Source organism: Staurois parvus, unplaced genomic scaffold, assembly GCF_062004578.1.
Source record: "Staurois parvus isolate SC_StPar_1 unplaced genomic scaffold, SC_StPar_1.0 ptg000012l, whole genome shotgun sequence".
Taxonomy (NCBI): domain Eukaryota; kingdom Metazoa; phylum Chordata; class Amphibia; order Anura; family Ranidae; genus Staurois; species Staurois parvus.
Genome location: NW_028317808.1, coordinates 10800249 through 10825491, shown reverse-complemented (window position 1 = coordinate 10825491; position 25243 = coordinate 10800249). Strand labels below are relative to the sequence as shown.

At 46.1% G+C, this 25243-nt stretch overlaps 1 protein-coding gene across 4 annotated transcripts in view; it reads left to right on the top strand.

Moving 5' to 3' along the window:
• Positions 1-25243, top strand: part of BNC2 (basonuclin zinc finger protein 2) — an 823285-nt gene that overhangs the window by 783070 nt on the left and 14972 nt on the right. The window lies entirely within an intron of this gene.

Genomic DNA, 25243 nt, shown 5'->3' with positions numbered 1-25243 from the left:
GTATTTAAACTTCCACACCTATAAGACCATCTCTAAAAAGATCATGATTAGAGATGAGCGAATCGAAGTAGCCGAAGTGGAATTCGAGTCGAATATCGGAAAAATTTCGATTCGCGCCGAATCCGAAAAATAGCCTAATTCGGACGCGCGAATCGAAATTTATCCGAAAATGGCGGCTGACATGTGCGGCGACGGAGCGGGGATGTCTGGGAAGGCGCGCAGACAAGGCGCGCTGACCCATAATGCATTCCTCAACGACATGTGATCGCATCAGCCAATCAGCAGCCAGCCAGCTAGCACTGTGTAATGGTCGAGCTATAAATAGCGGCCATTTTGGAATTCTTCATTTGCCTGCAGTCATTGAACAGAGGCAGACCGCTCTGTATTAGGGACAGGGACAGAGTTAGGGCCACAGAAACGATACTTGGGGACAGAGAAATGATACTTAGGGACAGAGAACTATTACTCAGGGACACAGAATTGTTAATTAGGGCCACAGAATCGTTACTTAGGGACAAAGAAACGCTAGTTAGGGCCACAGAATTCATACTCAGGGACAGACAGAATTGTTACTGAGTGCCAGAGAATTGTTATTTAGGGCCACAGAAACGTTATTAGGGCCACAGAATTGTTACTCAGGGACAGACAGAATTGTTACTGAGTGCCAGAGAATTGTTACTTAGGGCCACAGAAACGTTACTAGGGCCACAGAATTGTTACTCAGGGACAGACAGAATTGTTACTGAGTGCCAGAGAATTGTTACTTAGGGCCACAGAAACTTTAGTTAGGGCCACAGAATTGTTACTCAGGGACAGACACAGAATTGTTACTGAGGGCCACAGAACTGTTACTTAGGGCCACAGAATTGTTACTCGCACAGACACAGAATTGTTACTCGCACAGACACAGAATTGTTACTGAGGGCCACAGAACTGTTACTTAGGGCCACAGAATTGTTACTCGCACAGACACAGAATTGTTACACAGGGACACAGAACTGTTACTGAGGGCCACAGAACCGTTACTTAGGGCCACAGAATTGTTACTCGCACAGACACAGAATTGTTACTCGCACAGACACAGAATTGTTACTCGCACAGACACAGAATTGTTACTCGCACAGACACAGAATTGATACTCGCACAGACACAGAATTGTTACTCAGGGACACAGAACTGTTACTGAGGGCCACAGAACTGTTACTTAGGGCCACAGAATTGTTACTCGCACAGACACAGAATTGTTACTCAGGGACACAGAACTGTTACTGAGGGCCACAGAACTGTTACTTAGGGCCACAGAATTGTTACTCGCACAGACACAGAATTGTTACTCGCACAGACACAGAATTGTTACTCAGGGACACAGAACTGTTACTGAGGGCCACAGAACTGTTACTTAGGGCCACAGAATTGTTACTCGCACAGACACAGAATTGTTACTCGCACAGACACAGAATTGTTACTGAGGGCCACAGAACTGTTACTTGGGGCCACAGAAACGTTAATCAGGGACACAGAATTGTTACTGAGGGCCACAGAACTGTTACTTAGGGCCACAGAATTGTTACTCGCACAGACACAGAATTGTTACACAGGGACACAGAACTGTTACTGAGGGCCACAGAACCGTTACTTAGGGCCACAGAATTGTTACTCGCACAGACACAGAATTGTTACTCGCACAGACACAGAATTGTTACTCGCACAGACACAGAATTGTTACTCGCACAGACACAGAATTGTTACTCAGGGACACAGAACTGTTACTGAGGGCCACAGAACTGTTACTTAGGGCCACAGAATTGTTACTCGCACAGACACAGAATTGTTACTCAGGGACACAGAACTGTTACTGAGGGCCACAGAACTGTTACTTAGGGCCACAGAATTGTTACTCGCACAGACACAGAATTGTTACTCGCACAGACACAGAATTGTTACTCAGGGACACAGAACTGTTACTGAGGGCCACAGTACTGTTACTTAGGGCCACAGAATTGTTACTCGCACAGACACAGAATTGTTACTCGCACAGACACAGAATTGTTACACAGGGACACAGAATTGTTACTGAGGGCCACAGAACCGTTACTTAGGGCCACAGAATTGTTACTGAGGGCAACAGAACTGTTACTTAGGGCCACAGAATTGTTACTCGCACAGACACAGAATTGTTACTCAGGGACACAGAACTGTTACTGAGGGCCACAGAACTGTTACTTAGGGCCACAGAATTGTTACTCGCACAGACACAGAATTGTTACTCAGGGACACAGAACTGTTACTGAGGGCCACAGAACTGTTACTTAGGGCCACAGAATTGTTACTCGCACAGACACAGAATTGTTACACAGGGACACAGAATTGTTACTGAGGGCCACAGAACCGTTACTTAGGGCCACAGAATTGTTACTCAGGGACACAGAATTGTTACTGAGGGCCACAGAACTGTTACTTAGGGCCACAGAATTGTTACTCGCACAGACACAGAATTGTTACTCAGGGACACAGAACTGTTACTGAGGGCCACAGAACTGTTACTTAGGGCCACAGAATTGTTACTCGCACCGACACAGAATTGTTACTCAGGGACACAGAACTGTTACTGAGGGCCACAGAACTGCTACTTAGGGCCACAGAATTGTTACTCGCACAGACACAGAATTGTTACACAGGGACACAGAATTGTTACTGAGGGCCACAGAACCGTTACTTAGGGACACATAATTGTTACTGAGGGCCACAGAACTGTTACTTAGGGCCACAGAATTGTTACTCGCACAGACACAGAATTGTTACTCAGGGACACAGAACTGTTACTGAGGGCCACAGAACCGTTACTTAGGGCCACAGAATTGTTACTCAGGGACACAGAATCGTTTAATTAAAGAGTATGTCAGACAACATGCAGAGGAGTGGCAGAGGAGGCAATGTTTTAGGAGCGAGCAGACGTGGCAGCAGAGGAAGGGGTCGAGGCAGCACTATTCGCAGCCAGAGGCTAGTGCTCCCGGTGTCATCCAGTACAGTGAGGAAGAGCTAACAGAGGGCGGTCAGGAACGGGGGGAGACATCCGCCTCTTCAGCAGCCAGGCGAAGAAGTAGTGGCGAGGAGAGTGGCTCGGTAGCCGGTGTAGAGACAGGTCTGTCTCCTGACCCACACGCAGCCGAGGGGGCTAGTAGTGAGGCGGAGACCCTAATTGATGATGATGAGGCTGATCGCACTTGGCAGCCTCGTCGTCATCAGGCTATTGCTTCCGCATCATCAGGAGAAGAGGGTGGCAGCTTGGCAGCGAGCAAAACAGTCGGTGGGTTGTCTCCATCGCCACACTCTGCCATGTGCCACTTTCAGGTCTCCTCACACACTGCTGGTGTGTTGAATTTTTTGACATAGGGTGCTGGCAGATTACGGGCCTCCCATAGCTGCTGCCAGGCCCCTAATCTGCCATGGGCCCCTATACCGCCTCCTCATGCTGCTGCCAGGTCCACAGTCTCTCATGCCATGTGCCACTTTCAGGTCTCCTCACACTGCTGGTGTGTTGAATTTTTTGACATAGGGTGCTGGCAGATTACGGGCCTCCCATAGCTGCTGCCAGGCCCCTAATCTGCCATGGGCCCCTATATACCGCCTCCTCATGCTGCTGCCAAGTCCAAAGTCTCTCATGGGTCCCTGTACGGCCTCCCATTGCTGCTGTCTCCATCGCCACACTCTGCCATGTGCCACTTTCAGGTCTCCTCACACTGCTGGTGTGTAGAATTTTTTGACATAGGGTGCTGGCAGATTACGGGCCTCCTATAGCTGCTGCCAGGCCCCTAATCTGCCATAGGCCCCTATATACCGCCTCCTCATGCTGCTGCCATGTCTAGGGTCTCTCATGGGTCCCTGTACGGCCTCCCATTGCTGCTGTCTCCATCGCCACACTCTGCCATGTGCCACTTTCAGGTCTCCTCACACACTGCTGGTGTGTAGAATTTTTTGACATAGGGTGCTGGCAGATTACGGGCCTCCCATAGCTGCTGCCAGGCCCCTAATCTGCCATAGGCCCCTATATACCGCCTCCTCATGCTGCTGCCAGGTCCAGAGTCTCTCATGGGTCCCTGTACGGCCTCCCATTGCTGCTGTCTCCATCGCCACACTCTGCCATGTGCCACTTTCAGGTCTCCTCACACACTGCTGGTGTGTAGAATTTTTTGACATAGGGTGCTGGCAGATTACGGGCCTCCTATAGCTGCTGCCAGGCCCCTAATCTGCCATAGGCCCCTATATACCGCCTCCTCATGCTGCTGCCAGGTCCAGAGTCTCTCATGGGTCCCTGTACGGCCTCCCATTGCTGCTGTCTCCATCGCCACACTCTGCCATGTGCCACTTTCAGGTCTCCTCACACACTGCTGGTGTGTAGAATTTTTTGACATAGGGTGCTGGCAGATTACGGGCCTCCTATAGCTGCTGCCAGGCCCCTAATCTGCCATAGGCCCCTATATACCGCCTCCTCATGCTGCTGCCAGGTCCAGAGTCTCTCATGGGTCCCTGTACGGCCTCCCATTGCTGCTGTCTCCATCGCCACACTCTGCCATGTGCCACTTTCAGGTCTCCTCACACTGCTGGTGTGTAGAATTTTTTGACATAGGGTGCTGGCAGATTACGGGCCTCCTATAGCTGCTGCCAGGCCCCTAATCTGCCATAGGCCCCTATATACCGCCTCCTCATGCTGCTGCCAGGTCCAGAGTCTCTCATGGGTCCCTGTACGGCCTCCCATTGCTGCTGTCTCCATCGCCACACTCTGCCATGTGCCACTTTCAGGTCTCCTCACACACTGCTGGTGTGTTGAATTTTTTGACATAGGGTGCTGGCAGATTACGGGCCTCCCATAGCTGCTGCCAGGCCCCTAATCTGCCATGGGCCCCTATACCGCCTCCTCATGCTGCTGCCAGGTCCACAGTCTCTCATGCCATGTGCCACTTTCAGGTCTCCTCACACTGCTGGTGTGTTGAATTTTTTGACATAGGGTGCTGGCAGATTACGGGCCTCCCATAGCTGCTGCCAGGCCCCTAATCTGCCATGGGCCCCTATATACCGCCTCCTCATGCTGCTGCCAGGTCCAGAGTCTCTCATGGGTCCCTGTACGGCCTCCCATTGCTGCTGTCTCCATCGCCACACTCTGCCATGTGCCACTTTCAGGTCTCCTCACACTGCTGGTGTGTAGAATTTTTTGACATAGGGTGCTGGCAGATTACGGGCCTCCCATTGCTGCTGCCAGGCCCCTAATCTGCCATGGGCCCCTATACCGCCTCCTCATGCTGCTGCCAAGTCCAGGGTCTCTCATGGGTCCCTGTACGGCCTCCCATTGCTGCTGTCTCCATCGCCACACTCTGCCATGTGCCACTTTCAGGTCTCCTCACACTGCTGGTGTGTAGAATTTTTTGACATAGGGTGCTGGCAGATTACGGGCCTCCTATAGCTGCTGCCAGGCCCCTAATCTGCCATGGGCCCCTATACCGCCTCCTCATGCTGCTGCCAGGTCCACAGTCTCTCATGCCATGTGCCACTTTCAGGTCTCCTCACACTGCTGGTGTGTTGAATTTTTTGACATAGGGTGCTGGCAGATTACGGGCCTCCCATAGCTGCTGCCAGGTCCCTAATCTGCCATGGGCCCCTATATACCGCCTCCTCATGCTGCTGCCAGGTCCAGAGTCTCTCATGGGTCCCTGTACGGCCTTCCATTGCTGCTGTCTCCATCGCCACACTCTGCCATGTGCCACTTTCAGGTCTCCTCACACACTGCTGGTGTGTTGAATTTTTTGACATAGGGTGCTGGCAGATTACGGGCCTCCCATAGCTGCTGCCAGGCCCCTAATCTGCCATGGGCCCCTATACCGCCTCCTCATGCTGCTGCCAGGTCCACAGTCTCTCATGCCATGTGCCACTTTCAGGTCTCCTCACACTGCTGGTGTGTTGAATTTTTTGACATAGGGTGCTGGCAGATTACGGGCCTCCCATAGCTGCTGCCAGGCCCCTAATCTGCCATGGGCCCCTATATACCGCCTCCTCATGCTGCTGCCAGGTCCAGAGTCTGTCATGGGTCCCTGTACGGCCTCCCATTGCTGCTGTCTCCATCGCCACACTCTGCCATGTGCCACTTTCAGGTCTCCTCACACACTGCTGGTGTGTTGAATTTTTTGACATAGGGTGCTGGCAGATTACGGGCCTCCCATAGCTGCTGCCAGGCCCCTAATCTGCCATGGGCCCCTATACCGCCTCCTCATGCTGCTGCCAGGTCCACAGTCTCTCATGCCATGTGCCACTTTCAGGTCTCCTCACACTGCTGGTGTGTTGAATTTTTTGACATAGGGTGCTGGCAGATTACGGGCCTCCTATAGCTGCTGCCAGGCCCCTAATCTGCCATGGGCCCCTATACCGCCTCCTCATGCTTCTGCCAGGTCCAGGCGAACGTAGTCACACAGGGGAGGAACTTCTGAGTGTAATGAACAGAGAAATCGACAGATGGCTGTCTCCGCGCAAACTGAAAATCGGAACCATGTTGACCGACAACGGAAAGAACATGGTGTCTGCTCTGCGTCAAGGAAGGTTGTGCCATGCGCCATGCATGGCTCACGTGTTCAATCTGGTTGTCAAGCGGTTCCTAAAATCCACCATCCCACTGCAAGACATCCTTAAAATGTCACGTAAACTTTGCATGCATTTCAGCCATTCCTACACCGCAAAGCACACCCTCCTTGAGCTGCAGCGGCAGAACGGAATTCCACATCATCGCCTGATCTGCGACGTTGCAACAAGGTGGAATTCAACCCTACACATGGTAGACCGCCTTTACGAGCAGCGAAAGGCCATCACCGATTTCCTGATGTTACAAGCGGATAAAGGTACTCCCCTGTGTAACTTCGATGTCAGCCATTGGCAGCTCATGCGTGACACCTGCCGCTTGCTCAGGCCCTTTGAGGAGGCCACGCTATTCGTGAGTCGGCAGGACTATGGGATGAACGACGTCATTCCTCTGTTGCACGTCCTTGAACAAATGCTGTTAACAATGGCTGGTCAGGGTGCGGTAGACGTGGCACACAGATCTCAACGCCACATGACCCCTGTGGGGGCAGGACAGGAAGAAGAGGAGGAGGTAGAGGAGGACATTTGTGCTCAGGAATTATTGAGTGAAATGGGTGGTTTTTCCACTCAGCGGACAGGAGTGGAGGAGCAGGAGCATCTGGTAGAGGAGGAGGAGGAGGAGACAGAGGACCCAGACGCACCGTGGCAGTATGCTGTGGAGATGGAGGCAGGGAGTCCCTCGCATTCCTTGGCACAAATGGCCCATAGCATGCTCGGTTGCTTGCGTAGCGACAGCCGAATAATAACCATCAGACAGAGGGATGACTTTTGGCTGTCCACCTTGTTGGACCCTCGCTACCGTTCAAAAATGGTGGCCTTTTTCACACCTGCTGAGAGGGAGGCCAAAATAACGTACTATAAAAACCACCTATGTAGTCAGTTGGTCTCTGCCTTTGTGCGCCAACGTCCATCCTCAGACACTGTGGGCCCTGTGCGCTCGCGTTCCGCTGCCATGGCAGCAGGGGAGGGGTGGGGTGGTAGGAGCAGTGGCAGCTCCACCAGCAGCGGCTGCCTCAGTCTGCAGTCGATGATGAGTAGCTTTCTTCACCAGCGCAGTGAGGAAACTACTAACCAGCCGCAGCAGCAGCAGCATCAGGTGGACCTGGAGCAGGACCTCAAACAACAGGCTTGGGCCTACTTGGACAGCACCCTGCCAACCGAGGTAGACAATCCCCTTGACTACTGGTCAACGAAACTTGACCTTTGGCCCCAACTAGCTGAATTTGCCCTTGAAAGGCTGTCATGCCCGGCCAGTAGCGTGGCATCGGAGCGCGTGTTTAGTGCGGCAGGAGGTATTGTAACTCCGCGGAGGACACGACTGTCCACCCAAAGTGTGGAGAGACTCACGTTTGTGAAAATGAATCAGGCGTGGATTAGTCTGGATTTCAAACCACCAGTTCCTGACACAACTGACTAAATCCGCCATGAATCATGCCTCAAACATGTGCCACTTTGAGGTCTCCTCACACACTGCTGGTGTGTAGAATTTTTTGACATAGGGTGCTGGCAGATTACGGGCCTCCCATAGCTGCTGCCAGGCCCCTAATCTGCCATAGGCCCCTATATACCGCCTCCTCATGCTGCTGCCAGGTCCAGAGTCTCTCATGGGTCCCTGTACGGCCTCCCATTGCTGCTGTCTCCATCGCCACACTCTGCCATGTGCCACTTTCAGGTCTCCTCACACTGCTGGTGTGTAGAATTTTTTGACATAGGGTGCTGGCAGATTACGGGCCTCCTATAGCTGCTGCCAGGCCCCTAATCTGCCATAGGCCCCTATATACCGCCTCCTCATGCTGCTGCCAAGTCCAGGGTCTCTCATGGGTCCCTGTACGGCCTCCCATTGCTGCTGTCTCCATCGCCACACTCTGCCATGTGCCACTTTCAGGTCTCCTCACACTGCTGGTGTGTAGAATTTTTTGACATAGGGTGCTGGCAGATTACTGGCCTCCTATAGCTGCTGCCAGGCCCCTAATCTGCCATGGGCCCCTATACCGCCTCCTCATGCTGCTGCCAGGTCCACAGTCTCTCATGCCATGTGCCACTTTCAGGTCTCCTCACACTGCTGGTGTGTTGAATTTTTTGACATAGGGTGCTGGCAGATTACGGGCCTCCCATAGCTGCTGCCAGGCCCCTAATCTGCCATGGGCCCCTATATACCGCCTCCTCATGCTGCTGCCAGGTCCAGAGTCTCTCATGGGTCCCTGTACGGCCTCCCATTGCTGCTGTCTCCATCGCCACACTCTGCCATGTGCCACTTTCAGGTCTCCTCACACTGCTGGTGTGTAGAATTTTTTGAAATAGGGTGCTGGCAGATTACGGGCCTCCTATAGCTGCTGCCAGGCCCCTAATCTGCCATAGGCCCCTATATACCGCCTCCTCATGCTGCTGCCAAGTCCAGGGTCTCTCATGGGTCCCTGTACGGCCTCCCATTGCTGCTGTCTCCATCGCCACACTCTGCCATGTGCCACTTTCAGGTCTCCTCACACTGCTGGTCTGTAGAATTTTTTGACATAGGGTGCTGGCAGATTACGGGCCTCCTATAGCTGCTGCCAGGCCCCTAATCTGCCATGGGCCCCTATACCGCCTCCTCATGCTGCTGCCAGGTCCACAGTCTCTCATGCCATGTGCCACTTTCAGGTCTCCTCACACTGCTGGTGTGTAGAATTTTTTGACATAGGGTGCTGGCAGATTATGGGCCTCCTATAGCTGCTGCCAGGCCCCTAATCTGCCATAGGCCCCTATATACCGCCTCCTCATGCTGCTGCCAGGTCCAGAGTCTCTCATGGGTCCCTGTACGGCCTCCCATTGCTGCTGTCTCCATCGCCACACTCTGCCATGTGCCACTTTCAGGTCTCCTCACACTGCTGGTGGGTTCCATTTTTTGTCATAGGGTGCTGGCAGATTACGGGCCTCCCATTGCTGCTGCCAGGCACGTAATCTGCCATGGGCCCCCGTACCGACTCCTCATGCTGTTACGTTGCAACAAGGTGGAATTCAACCCTACATATGTTAGACCGCCTTTACGAACAGCGAAAGGCCATCACAGATTTCCTGATGTTAAAAGCTGATAAAGGTACTCCCTGTGTAACTTAGATGTCAGCCATTGGCAGCTCATGCGTGACACCTGCGCTTGCTCAGGCCCTTTGAGGAGGCCACGCTATTCGTGAGTCGGCAGGACTATGGGATGAACGACGTCATTCCTCTGTTGCACGTCCTGGAACAAATGCTGTTAACAATGGCTGGTCAGGGTGCGGTAGACGTGGCGCACAGATCTCAACGCCACATGACCCCTGTGGGGGCAGGACAGGAAGAAGAGGAGGAGGTAGAGGAGGACATTGGTGCTCAGGAATTATTGAGTGAAATGGGTGGTTTTTCCACTCAGCGGACAGGAGTGGAGGAGCAGGAGCATCTGGTAGAGGAGGAGGAGGAGGAGGAGACAGAGGACCCAGACGCACCGTGGCAGTATGCTGTGGAGATGGAGGCAGGGAGTCCCTCGCATTCCTTGGCACAAATGGCCCATAGCATGCTCGGTTGCTTGCGTAGCGACAGCCGAATAATAACCATCAGACAGAGGGATGACTTTTGGCTGTCCACCTTGTTGGACCCTCGCTACCGTTCAAAAATGGTGGCCTTTTTCACACCTGCTGAGAGGGAGGCCAAAATAACGTACTATAAAAACCACCTATGTAGTCAGCTGGTCTCTGCCTGTCTGCGCCAACGTCCATCCTCAGACACTGTGGGCCCTGTGCGCTCGCGTTCCGCTGCCATGGCAGCAGGGGAGGGGTGGGGTGGTAGGAGCAGTGGCAGCTCCACCAGCAGCGGCTGCCTCAGTCTGCAGTCGATGATGAGCAGCTTTCTTCACCAGCGCAGTGAGGAAACTACTAACCAGCCGCAGCAGCAGCAGCAGCAGCAGCAGCATCAGGTGGACCTGGAGCAGGACCTCAAACAACAGGCTTAGGCCTACTTGGACAGCACCCTGCCAACCGAGGTAGACAATCCCCTTGACTACTGGGCAACGAAACTTGACCTTTGGCCCTAACTAGCTGAATTTGCCCTTGAAAGGCTGTCATGCCCGGCCAGTAGCGTGGCATCGGAGCGCGTGTTTAGTGCGGCAGGAGGTATTGCAACTCCGCGGAGGACACGACTGTCCACCCAAAGTGTGGAGAGACTGACGTTTGTGAAAATGAATCAGGCGTGGATTAGTCTGGATTTCAAACCACCAGTTCCTGACACAACTGACTAAATCCGCCATGAATCATGCCCCAAACATGTGCCACTTTCAGGTCTCCTCACACTGCTGGTGTGTTACATTTTTTGTCATAGGGTGCTGGCAGATTACGGGCCTCCCATAGCTGCTGCCAGGCCCCTAATCTGCCATGGGCCCCTATACCGCCTCCTCATGCTGCTGCCAAGTCCAGAGTCTCTCATGGGTCCCTGTATGGCCTCCCATTGCTGCTGTCTCCATCGCCACACTCTGCCATGTGCCACTTTCAGGTCTCCTCACACTGCTGGTGTATTCCATTTTTTGTCATAGGGTGCTGGCAGATTACGGGCCTCCCATAGCTGCTGCCAGGCCCCTAATCTGCCATGGGCCCCTATACCGCCTCCTCATGCTGCTGCCAGGTCCAGAGTCTCTCATGGGTCCCTGTACGGCCTCCCATTGCTGCTGTCTCCATCGCCACACTCTGCCATGTGCCACTTTCAGGTCTCCTCACACTGCTGGTGGGTTCCATTTTTTGTCATAGGGTGCTGGCAGATTACGGGCCTCCCATAGCTGCTGCCAGGCCCCTAATCTGCCATGGGCCCCCGTACCGACTCCTCATGCTGCTGCCAGGCCCGTAATCTGTCATGGGCCCCTGTTGTCGCTTGTTGGCATATTCCGCTCGTTCAGATGCTCCTTCTCCTGCTACTCCTCTTCACGGATTCCGTCAGCAGTCTTTCTTGGAATCCGTTTCCAAGAGACAACAGTTTGCGAGCACGCACCAGACGGTGCAGAAGCTGAACGTCCTCCTGTCCAAGTTGCTGCTGCCAGGCTCGTAATCTGTCATGCGCCCCTGTAACGCCTCCTCATGCTGCTGCCAGGTCCAGAGTGTGTCATGGGCCCCCGTACCGACTCCTCATGCTGCTGCCAGGCCCGTAATCTGTCATGGGCCCCTGTACCGCCTCCCCATGCTGCTGCCAGGTCCAGAGTGTGTCATGGGTCCCTGTACGGCCTCCCATTGCTGCTGCCAGGCCCGTAATCTGCCATGGGCCCCCGTACCGACTCCTCATGCTGCTGCCAGGCCCGTAATCTGCCATGGGCCCCTGTACCGCCTCCTCATGCTGCTGCCAGGTCCAGAGTGTGTCATGGGTCCCTGTACGGCCTCCCATTGCTGCTGTCTCTATCGCCACACTCTGCCATGTGCCACTTTCAGGTCTCCTCACACTGCTGGTGGTTTCCATTTTTGTCATAGGGTGCTGTATGGCCTCCCATTGCTGCTGCCTCCACCGCCACACTGTGGCTCTACACTCTGGTTTTGGCCCCGTGACTGCCCAAATGAGTGAAGTGTGCGGTGATTCTAAGATCGACGGCACTCATCTGCATGTCATACTGACTGACAGTATTATTTCTCTTCCCCAGCAGACTCCAAGGGCATTTAAATTAAAGGTACAGTGTTCAGCACTAATATTAAGTCTCTCTGAAGCCTAGAAACACCCTTTTTTAAGTTAAATTCACAGCAAATATATTCGACTCGAATCGAAATTTTTCCACGAATTCGCCGAATCAGTCGAATCGAATTTTTGAATACTTCGCTCATCTCTAATCATGATCAATAACTGCTTTTACAAAAATGTATATATAATAAAGCAAACTTACACTTTTGAGAAATTAAGTCTACTCTTTAAATATCTTTTGTAGATAAAAGTAAGTACTACTCAAGCTGTATAAACATAATTAATCTTAATTTTATTTTCACTGTTCTGCAGCCAGAATAAGGGTTAATGGCACCCCGTGGCTTTGGATCCAAATACGCCGTTGCAGTTGTTTGCAGCCACGTTTCTTTCACTAAGTGCTTTGGCAGTCTGCAGTCTCTACACGAGAGAGATGCTTGAGCATGGTTCTAAATTTTGATTAAACGCAGTGCCATTAATCAACAGAAAGACACTGAGCAGTTGGCAAGGTCCAGAGCTGCACAATGTTTAAGGCATAAAACATTACCAAGTAATTAGAAAGCGTTCCTATCGGAGGAGCAGTGACTTCAATAAAGAGGTAAATGATAGCATGTTTATTGTAGACGTAGGCAGACAGTGCAATATGATAAACTACAGGAGATGCACATATCAGTAATCATCTGCATTATTAGTGCCATTAATCATAATTCCCCAAATGTAAGGGCCGCCAACACATCCATTTGACCAAAGTTGCCCTTAGCCAGCCTCCTCTTGACCATTCTAATTTCCCTAGTAGACTATTGCAACCCTGCCTCACCATGAATCAAAGTTCACATATTGAGGCTGAGACCTGATGGCCAATTAAATTTGAGCAATTAGTTCTAAGTCTCTCTGGGAAATACTGAATGCTCAACTATTATCCAGTGGCTTTTGAACATCATTGAAAAACTAACATTTTTGGGGGTTACAAGTTGAAGTTACTTCTTTAAATATGGTAATTTGGGGTATGCTTAAAGTGTAACTCCAGCAATTTTTTTATTTCTTTTTTCTGTATGTGGCCTTGGTGGGATAACAATTTTTCTGCTTGGCCAAGAAGTGAAATGAAAGCCTTTAGATTTTGCATTAGACAATAAGACAAACAACCAGCAATCGTATCCTTGAGTACAGTATAACTGAAGTAGCTAATCATACTGGCTTGATTTAAACAGGCACTGCCTATTTTTGCTAGATTCACCATGCCAGTTATCCACCATTCCATCACAAATACTTAACATGTGGAAGACATGGTGATTTAGAATGTAGGTAAGTCCAGGTTTAGAAAATGTTCTATGATGAAAAGATGTGCAGCAATGGTTATGTAGAGCCTAACCGAGCCTAATAGTGAGAAGTATGCTAAATTATTTGGAAACCATAGTATCTGAACACCAAAGCAGTGTGACTGAGAGCAGGGACAAGGGAAAGAATCAGGCCAAGTCATGACAAGCAGGGTTCCATGTCTTAACAGAAGTAAGCATAGGGTCCACTAGAGTGCATGGGTGAATAACTGTCATTCAGCAAAACCCATCACCTGAGGTTATAGGCTTAGCTAAGGGGTAACTCCTAGCATGAAGCTTCAGATATTCTCAACTGGTGATTACAACATGTGGATGTCAAGCAAGGAGATACATCCCACAGACAGCTTGTGGTCTAAAACAGAGATATACACTATATTGCCAAAAGTATTGGGACGCCTGCCTTTACACGCACATAAACTTTAATGGAATCCCAGTCTTAGTCCGTAGGGTTCAATATTGAGTTGGCCCACCCTTTGCAGCTACAACAACTTCAATTCAACTGGGAAGGCTGTCCACAAGGTTCAGGAGTGTGTCAATGGGTATGTTTGAGTTTGACCATTATTCCAGAAGTGCATTTGTGAGGTCAGGCACTGATGTTGGACTAGAAGGCCTGGCTTGCAGTCTCCACTCTAATTCATCTGTTGGGTTGAGGTCAGGACTTTTTGCAGGCCCGTCAAGTTCCTCTACCCCAAACGTGCTCACCCATATCTTTATGGACCTTGCTTTGTACACTGGTGTGCAGTCATGTTGGGACAGGAAGGGGCCATCCCCAAATTGTTCCTACAAAGTTGGGAGCATGAAATTGTCCAAAATGTCTTGGTATGCTGATGCGTTAAGAGTTTCCTTCACTGGCACTAAGGGGCCAGGTCCAACCCCTGAAAAACAACCACACACCATAATACCCCCTCCAACAAACTTTACACTTGGCACAATGCAGTCAGGCAAGTACCGTTCACCTGGCAACCACAAAACTTGGACACATCCATTGGATTGCAAGACGGAGAAGTATGATTTGTAACTTCAGAGAACACATCTCCATTGCTCTTGACTCCAGTGGTGGTATACTTTACACCACTGCATCTGATACTTTGCATTGCACTTGGTGATGTAATGCTTGGATGCAGCTGCTTGGCCAAGGAAACCCATTCCATGAAGCCCTCTATGCACTGTTGTTGTGCTAATTTGAAGGCCACATAAAGTTTGGACATCTTTAGCTATTGACTCTGCAAAGAGTTGGTGATTTCTGCACACTGTGCGCTTCAACATGCACTGACCCCACTCTGTCATTTTATGTGGCCTAGCATTTCGTGGCCAGTTGCTTCCACTTTGTTACACTACCAGTAACAGTTGACCGTGGAATATTTAGTAGCAAGGAAATTTCACTGATGGACTTATTGCACAGGTGGCAACCTATCACAGTACCACGCTTGAGTTCACTGAGCTCCTGAGAGCGACCCATTCTTTCATAAATGTTTGTAGAAGCAGTCTGCATGCCTAGGTGCTTGATTTAATACATCTGTGGCCATGGAGGTGATTGGAACACCTGAATCCAATGATTTGGAGGGGTATCCCAATACATTTGGCAATATAGTGTATATTGCCAACCAAACTGCCATATCTGTGAATCTGAAAGCTAAGTAGGATTCATGGTATTGGTTCACACCACCAATGGTGTTACTAAATCACGGGTCAAACTTTAGCCATAATAGAAGCCGTGGTCAGGACCAAAGACAGAGGTAGCAAAAAGTCAGAAAACAGTTACTCAAGAGAAATGGAAACTTAGCAACTTAGAGATCAAGTCTTCAGGAACTGACTACAAACAGAATATTCTGGTAATTTCTTACAATCTTCTTTAACCGCTCTTGGGCCACCCGCCCACAATGTACTGCAGACGGGCGGCAGCTACAGGACCAGCAACATAGCAGTATATCGCTGGTCTTTTGTCAATACAGGGGGGCGCTGCGCACCCGAGCAGGCATGCAATCCTACCCCCCCCATGTCTTCTGTGTCCACTGGACACAGGAGAATGAGAATCTCATTAATCGGGACCCAGTGATCACGTGATCGCTATGTGATCACATGGTCACAATGACAGCAAAGCTTTTATGAATCAATATGATTCTACATCAGATAGCGTCAGGGTCAGTTAGTGCCCCTCCCAGCCAGGGTCAGCTAGCGTTAGATTACCCACACACTATCGCATTCACGTTATAGGTCGCTGATCATTGCCCTTATAGTGTTTGTACAGATCAATACATTGATCACGAACAGAACTATACTAGTGCCTCCTTGGTATTGTGTCCCCAAAAATGCAGTGGTAACAGGATCAGCCCCTTTCACTGCTAGCACTAGTGTTTAGCTCCTCAAAAGCAATTTATACGCACAACAATACATTGCAACCCACCCAAATTCAGCTCTTGCCAGACAATTGACATGGAAACCTATCACAGATTCTGAATGTAAAACTTTTTTGGGCCTAACCCTCAACATGGGCATTACAAAAAAGAATGAATTGTGGTCATATTGGTCCACAGACCCAATTCATCATATGCCCATGTTCTTTGTTGCTACATATATGCCCAAAATGGACCAGCAACGTACTGGTATGTCACTGGACTTTGAGTGGTTATACCGGGATGATGACTGCAGCTACAGACATCATCCTGGTATTGTTTTTTTCAGCTGGTGGTACAAGCAGCGACTCCCCCACCCCGCAAGCCACCTTCCAAGGTTTTCTTGGGCTCTCCCGTCCCACTGGGGAACCAATCAAATGCATTCAGCAGTTCCGCTGTCTGACAATAGAGCTGATCAGAGACTGGAGTGCCTCCAATTATCTTTATGGTTTAAGAGACCGGAAGCTATGGGAATTTCATCATTTCCGTTTTACCCGATATAAACAGCGCAATTTTAAAATTGGGAAAGCATCTGATCACATTGATCTTGGTGTGATGAGATGCTTTAAGGGTAGAGGAGAGATCTAGCCTCAGATTTCTCTGAAAATAATAACTGTCACTGCCTATTGCTATCATGTGGGATATTTTCATTCCCTGTGATAACAATAAACGTGAGCGAAAAAAAAATGAAAGGTGCAGTGTAAAAATAATTAAAATATCATAATAAATAATAAAAAAAAATCACCCCACCCCCATTCCCATGCTCGTGCGCTAAGGCAAACACAAGCAGTGGTCCCATGGCAGTATGTAAACAGAAATTGCACCATGCATGTGAGGTACCACCACGAACATCAGACCTAGGACAGTAATTCTAGCACTAGACCTCATGTGTAAATCTAAACTGGTGACCTGTAAAGACTTTCAAAGCATCACCTATGGATATTACAAAATTACGTAATTTGTCACCATTGCACGGGCATGCGCAATTTAATGCATGTCATGTTTGGTATCCATTTTCTCAGCATAACATCATCTTTTATACTTTATCAAACAATTGGGCAATATATTGTGTTTTTGTGCATTAAAATTCTAAAAAGTGTATTTTTATCAAAACATTTGTGTTTGAAAAATCGCTACACAAATACTGTGTGACATAAAAAAACTTTAACACCTGCTATTTTATTCTCTAGGGCTTTAAAAAAGTAATTTTCGAGAAAAAAATGTTTTTTCAAGAAAACAAAAAGTGTCATAAAAACTTGTTCTTCAAGTGGTTAGAAAAGTGGGTGATGTCTGGCATAAGCTTCTAATGTTGGCCCTGAAATGGCAAGATACTAGAAACACCCCATACCCCTCTCCCCAAATGACCCCTTTTTGGAAAGTAGACACGCTAAGGTATTTGCTAAGAGGCATGGTGAGTATTTTGCAGATCTCATTTGTTGCCACAAGTTTTTGGAAAACGAAGAAAGAAAACGAAAACTAATTTTTTCTTTTTTTAAATTATTTTTCAAAACCCTGTGGCAAAAATGATATCTCAAAAATACTCACCATGCCTTTTATAAAATTCCTTGGGGTGTCTACTTTCCAAAAAGGGGTCATTTGGGGGGGGGTTGTACTGTCCTGGCATTTAGGACCTCTGAAACTGATAGGTAGTGAGGAAGTGATATGAGGAAATACTGTATGCCCTTTATGACAGTAGGTGGTCATTGGATTTTGGGGGCATGTATGTGGCTAGGCTCCCCATACTTGGGAGAAATACATACTTGGGAGAAATAGCATAATGTGTTTTGGGGGGTTATTCCACATATAACCATGGCATGTGTGCGCAATATATCATTTAACTGACAACTTTGTGTAAAACAAAAACATTTTTTGTTATTTTCCAAAAATTTGTGGCAAAAAATAAAATGTTCCATGGACTCTACATGCCTCTCAGCAAACTCATTGGGGTGTCTACTTTCTAAAAAAGGGTCATGGGGGAGGGGGTTTACTGCCCTGGCATTTTAACACCTCAAGAAATGTGATAGGCAGTCAGAAAGTGAAAGCTGCATACATTCCAATATATATATATATATATATATATATACCATGGTTTGTAGCCACTATAACTTTCACACAAACCAATTAATATACATGTATTGGGATTTTTTTTTACCAAAGACATGTAGCAGAATACATTTGGCCTACATTTATGACTAACTTTGAGTTTACTATATATTTTTTATACCGAAAGTAAACAATATGTTTTTTTTCAACATTTTTGGTCTTTTTTCTTTTATATCACAAAAAAATGAAAAACATGCAATACCACCAAAAGAAAGCTCTATTTGTGTGAAAAAAGGACAACAATTTCAGTAGGTACAGCATTGCATGACCACGCAATTACCAGTTGGAATAGCGCAGTGCCAATAAGCAAAAAGTGGCCTGGTCATTAAGGGGGGTAAATCTACTGGAGAGCAAGTGGTTAAAGTCTTACAGTGCTTTTATTGTATATGCAAAGTCTAGTTAATGAAAAACAGGACTTTTCCTCATTAAGGAAGAATGTCCTAATGAAGACAAACAAGTAGGCTGATATCAGCTGAGGCTGTTGGTCACAGCAGAATGTCCAGCACTACCTAAACACAGAGGAATTGATTTACTATAGGCAAATAAGCTATTCACTTTGCAAGGGAAGTTGTACTTTGCAAGGGAACTTTCCACAGAGCGTAGTAAATGTAGTGAAATTTCACGTTGCAAATAATACCCAATCATTGGCATAGAAAATTTAGAAACAGCATTTTTTTCTTGCATATAGTTGGATAATGGAATTCAGCAGAGCTTCACTTCATTCACTAAACTCTGGGGATAATTCCTCTGCAACTTCTTTTGCAAAGTGAACATTCTATTTGCCTTTAGTAAACCATAGAATCTCAGCATCAAATCCAAGTAGGTCTGTGACATCAATCTTGACTTTTGTATTATTGCATGAAAATGAAATATGACAACAAAATATTCACAGCCTTATGTTGCAAACCACAGTTCTTTTTAAATTTTGTTTTCCAATTATAGGGCAGGATGATTTAGAAAAAAAAATGCTTTAAGACTTCCAACATAGCAGTTGGAAGATTTTTTTTAAGAAAACATCAATACAATTTCAAGAGTACCTAAAATTGAAAACACATACCTTATCGGGTGCTTTTAGAACATAACTGGCAGATCTGGGTTTCAGGACCAATTCAAGTATAGGCATCCTGGGGAGAAGTATGTATTATGATATGCAAATACTTTCTTGGTTCAGAGCCTATTCCCACCATCCTTGTCATTTCTGTGATGGGGGACCATAATTATGACTAATAAAATCTTGGAGGTGGGATGGGGGTCAGAGTCTCAAACTAGCAATCAAGGAAGTATGTGCTTATCAACACATCTTGAATTTGGAGGGCCCACGGTACCTCCTATAAACTGACAATGCTGGATTAGATAAGCTTTATTCAAGATTTGCTTTTACAAAGACTGCTGTTATTTTCTGTTACTGACAGTTATCTTATGTCCCCTTTCACGAGAGCAGTCTAATCAGGTCCGCCTGTCTGTTTTTCAGGCAGACCTGATCGGACCCTCCATTCTTCTCTATGAGCAGTCAAATATAAACAGAATTGTGTCCGTTTACATCTGTCTACCTCCAATCTGATCTTGCAAAAACAAATGGAAGGAGATCCGTTCCCCTCCATCTGGCCGGATCGGATTGGGGGGCAGTGCGGTGTAAACGGACAGCTAGTCTGTTTACATCTGACTGCCCATAGAGAAGAGTGGGCTGTGTCTGCTTTACATAAGAGAAGGACATGGACTGGTCATCCTCCCACTCCACTCTACTCAGTGGACAATCCTCTGCTGAGTAAACCCGATAAAAATGGATTCTGACCCATGTGAAAGGTTCCTAATACAACCCGATACAGTTTAACTAATTTTAAGTAAAATGTTTAATAAACAAAAAAAATTCTATGTAAGTGTCAGGCTCAAATATTCAGTTTCTAACAACTCACTATCTTTAGCAATATCAATTTCAAGTGAGTGATAAGTGTATTTATTATAATTACATGATCAAATCCCCTATTGTAGTAAGAAACATTGCACCTGTGTAGTTTCTAATCCAAAAGTTAAACTTCCAAGGTAAAAATATTTAAAGATATCTCCAGTTATGCGTAGAAATTCAAAGCTAGCTGCAGATTGGGGCAGCACAGTGGCTAAATGGTTAGCACTTCTGCCTGGCAGCACTAGGGTCATTGGTTTGAATTCAAATTCCAACCACGGCACCTCCTGCCTTGAGTTTGCATGTTCCATGCTTGCATGGGTTTTCTCTGGGTACTTCGGTTTTTGCACTCCAAAGACATGCTGGTAAGTAAATTGGCCCTAGTATGTGTAGGTATGATTGTGAGTTAGGAACCTTAGATTGTACGCTCCTTGAGGGTTAGGGAGTGATGTGAATGTACAATATATATATATGTAAAGTGCTGCCTAAACTGACAGCACTATATAAGTATCTGTAATAATAAAAATAAATAAATAAATTATGCAATTATTTGTATATTAGTTGTTTAAGTTTATACACTTGTTTTTGCTAAATTAATTTTTTTAAACTGATAGTGATATTATACTTGATTTGCATATGTTTTTCATGTTTTAGAAACAAATAAGTTGCCAGTACTGTATAGTTTTTAATTTATTAATGAAAAAAATCATCTTATTTCTACAACCCTGCTTTTCTTTATGTAGGATCTATTAATATGTTACAGTCCTGTAATTACCCTTTTACCTATAAAGCTAGATGGGGTATACATATTGTTTGCAGTTTTTAGAATATGTCATTGACAGACAATTAATACTATTTCATTTAATTTTAAGTATTGCAATATTCTTCAACTTTTTTGTAATATCCTCAAGATAACCAAAGTTAAACTGCAAGGACCTACTTAAGAAAGGCAATGGTTCAATACTAAAATTTGATGTAAAAACTGAAAAAAAAGGAGACAGTGAGTAGATATGGTGTATAAACTCCTAAATTGGGCTGACAATCAATTTCCATCATTAAGGCAAAAAGCAACCAATCAAAATTCACATGCTACTAATCTGTTCTTGGTAAAATGAAATCTGACTGGTTGTTGTGGTATACTGGATATTTCTTTGTCTAGAGTTTTCTAAGGCAGTACTTAGAATGGAGAGCCCCGCCATAATATGCATGTCTGTTCTGTTTCCCTGCTAGCAATAGGGGAAAATGAAAAATGTATTACCACTATAAGCTCAATCTCTGCTTACGCTGTGATGCCCTGCACTGTGCACATCATCTTTGCTTTTTGCATTAATTGGCTGAGTTTTGGGTTATTCTATAAAAGTATGTATGCTGTAGATATATAATGTGTGTACATTATATAAAGGAGTTGAAGAAGGACTCAAGATAAATAAATAATGCCAATTTATTTATTTTTTATTAAGAATTGTATTATTTGTTTGAGAATTAGGCAAATGCTTATCCTTTCATATCAGTGGGAACCAAAAAGGATATAAAAAGTCACTTTAAGCAGATTATCTTAACTTGATCAGTTAAACACTAAATAATGGGCTTTTTGCACTTCATGAATTTTAACTACTGGTATGCTATCTGTCCTTTTAATACCACTGCAAAGTAGTCATCCCCCAACACACAGCCTGGTGTAAAAAAAAACACATTTTGGGGTTTATATTCCTCACATGACAGCATGGGATGCCAGACAGTGATTAACATTCCTGGGGCATTCACATTAATACAGTACAATGCTTCCGTTGCAAAGTTTAATACTTTCTCCTGAGATTCCTCCTTGTTGACTAGACAAGGCTGCCAATTTTGTTTGCCTGCCACATCAGAGTATCCCAGGAGGGATAAAAGGGCTCATGAAAAAAGGAGTAGCAGAGTAGGAAGCATAATTCATTGTGAATTGAGCAAAGAAGTCTAATTCAGATAAATGGCAGACCCCAATGCATCCTACCTGTTATTACAGCAGACATGCAGTATCTGTGCAGTAAATTAGTCAAACCCCAGTAGAGCTTGGTGGGAGCTTATCTTCAAGTGTATAATTTGAGTGATGAGGGAGCTGCCTCCGTGACCAGACTGACTGATTTGTTTCATACTGAAAGAGATTTAAGTGACTGCCTTCTCACCCCTCTATTTAATGCTTACATTATATTCTGTGTGCTGTTACTTAAACTTGCGCTCTTAAGAAGGCAAACAGTAAAACCCTGAATTGATTTTCCTCAGGGTTATATAGCCCCAAATGTTCCTTAAACTCTAATGGCTGCTTTTATCAACTCATTGAGCAAAAATGCTTTGGGTACACCTCAGGCATCGAAGGAGCTTAACAAGTATGTTCTGCTTTCTCACATCATAAATTAAATAAGATTAACCATTTAAGTTAAAAGCGAGGGAAGGCTTTATTACAATATGTTGCTAAACTTATAAGAAATAAGTTGTTGTTCAGATAATTGACATACTACATGTTGCTTAATGAGTCTCTTTTCGAACTGCATGCACCAATGAAGAAAAGGCTACCATTATTTTTTTTATACAGCTTTTTCCTTACCATGAACATTATCAGCTTTATTTTCATCATCTTGGGGTAATGTACGTGTTCTGGCTTTTTCAATAAACATTGAAGGGATGGAAGCACTAAGTGCAAAAGTGCAATAACCCATTGCAACCATTGAGCATTCATGTTTACTAAAGCCAGTTATATGTAGGAAGGGTCCTGAATAAATGCTATGGGCACTGAACTTTGCATTTTTGTACTGCTTTACTGAATAAACCAGCTGTGTTTACAGTGCACATACAGTGCATCCAGAAAGTATTCACAGTGCTTAACTTTTGCCACATTTTTTTATATTAGATCCTTATTCCAAAATGGATTAAATTCATTTTTTCCTCAACATTCTACAAACAATACCCCATAATGACAATGTTAAAGAAGTTAGTTTTTAAATCTTGAGTTCTGGTGCATCCTGTTCCCACTGATCATTCTTGAGATGTTTCCACAACTTGATTGGAGTACATCTGTGGGAAATTCAGTTGACTGGACATGATTAGGGTAGGCATAAACCTGTCTATATAGGGTCCCACAGTTAACAGTGCATGTCAGAGCACAAACCAAGCCATGAAGTCCAAGGAATTGTCTGTAGACCTCTGAGACAGAATTGTATCAAGGCACAAATCTGGGGAAGAGTACAGAAAATTTCTGCAGCATTGAAGGTCCCAATGTGCACAGTGGCCTCCATCATCCGTAAAAGGAAGAAGTTTGGAACCACCAGGAATATTTCTAGAGCGGAGCGCCTGGCCAAAATGAGTGATCGAGGGAGAAGGGACTTAGCCAGGGAGGTAAACAAATTACCTTTTCATAAACTACAAACAAATACCATAATCTCATATACGCAAAATAATGTCCATCACAAGTCCCATAAAATCCAAAAATTATAGTCCAAAAAAACTTTTAAAGTTATAAATTGTGCAAATGATACTCCTCCCTTCTTCAATCTTCCAAAGTGTGACAATATCCAAATCTTCCCTTTAATCCAAACAGTACCTCAAAAAAATAAACTGAATATGGTGCATTATCTTTTATAATCAATAAATGTGATAGCATGCAACACACTAGTGACACAACATCACGCATGTGAAGTGAAAAACATAGCACACCACTTAAATAGTGGTCCTGTAGAACTACCACTGCAAAACGTGACAATCTTCAGAACACACTGAGTGATCAGTGAAAAATAGTGTCAGATACGTGCCACTCCACGTGTAGGATAAATACAATTACCCCCTTTCAGCTTTGTGCCACATATAGTTGCCTTCACTGGGGGTGTGTCATCCTTAACAGTAGTAGACAATAAAACTTCCTCGCACAATGACGGGCATCGGGATCCCCGTTCCTCACAGAACAAATGGGAGCAGATTCAGTGGAGTAGTACAAATGGTAACAAAATTTATTAACAACAGCTTACATGATAAAATTGCCGTCCATCCTCGCTGGTCTCCGTGCTCTGCTGAGACCTTCTCCAAAATGGCCGCTCTGCACCTTCCGGCCTAGCGTCTGACGTCACGACCCTAAAGGGAGGTAAACAAGCACCCGATTGTCACTCTGAAAGAGCTCCAGCGTTTCTCTGTGGAGAAAGAGAACTTTCCAAAAGAACAACCATCTCTGCAGCACTCCACTAATCAGGCCTATATGGTAGAGTGGCCAGATGGAAGCCACTCCTCAGTAAAAGGCAAATGGCAGCCCGCCTGGAGTTTGCCAAAAGGCACCTTGATGAAAACCTGTTCCAGAGCACTCTGAAACTTAGACTGGGGTGATGGTTCATCTTTCAACAGAACAAGGATCCTAAGCACACAGCCCACATAACAAAGGAGTGGCTACGGGTCAACTCTGTGAATATCCTGGAGTGGCTCAGCCAGAGCCCAGACTTGAACCCCATTGAACTTCTCTGGAGAGATCTGAAATTGGCTGTGCACCGACGCTCCCCATCCAACCTGATGGAGCTTGAGAGGTACTTCAAAGAAGAACGGGAGAAATTGCCCAAAAATAGGTATGCCAAGCTTGTACTCAAAACGACTTAAGGCTGTAATTAGTGCTAAAGGGGCTTCAACAAAGTATTGACCAAAGGCTGTGAATACTTATGTACATGTGGTTTTTTTTCGTTTCTTATTTTAATAAATTGCAAAGATTTCAAAACAGACTTCTTTCACATTGTCATTATGGGGTATGGTTTGTAGAATGTTGAGGAAAACATTAATTTAATCCATTTTGGAATAAGGCTGTAACATAACAAAATGTGGCAAAAGGTAAGCACTGTGAATACTTTCTGGATGCACTGTATAGTGACATTTCTAGAGGTGTCTGCACATGACTGTCTTCTAGAGTGTCTTGGGAGTCCCAAAATCTGAGACGCATGCAGATTACAACTGTGAGCTACAAATTCGAAACTCTGCAGGTCAATTAATCTAGCTCCTGCATTGAGGGAGGTGTCAGGAAATGGGCAAGAGTTTAGACTTTAGAGTTGCACACTGAAATTTTGCAAAATAAGGGCTACAACTTTCAGGGTTCTCAAGGCACTCTGGGAGATAAATTTTGTTGCCTGCATTTAAGTTATGCTGCCAGTTCAGCAAACTTATTCTAATACATGTTTGCTTAAATATTAGGCTACAGAAAAAAGACAAAGTATTTCGCAAAAAAAGTGCTTGCTACAAAT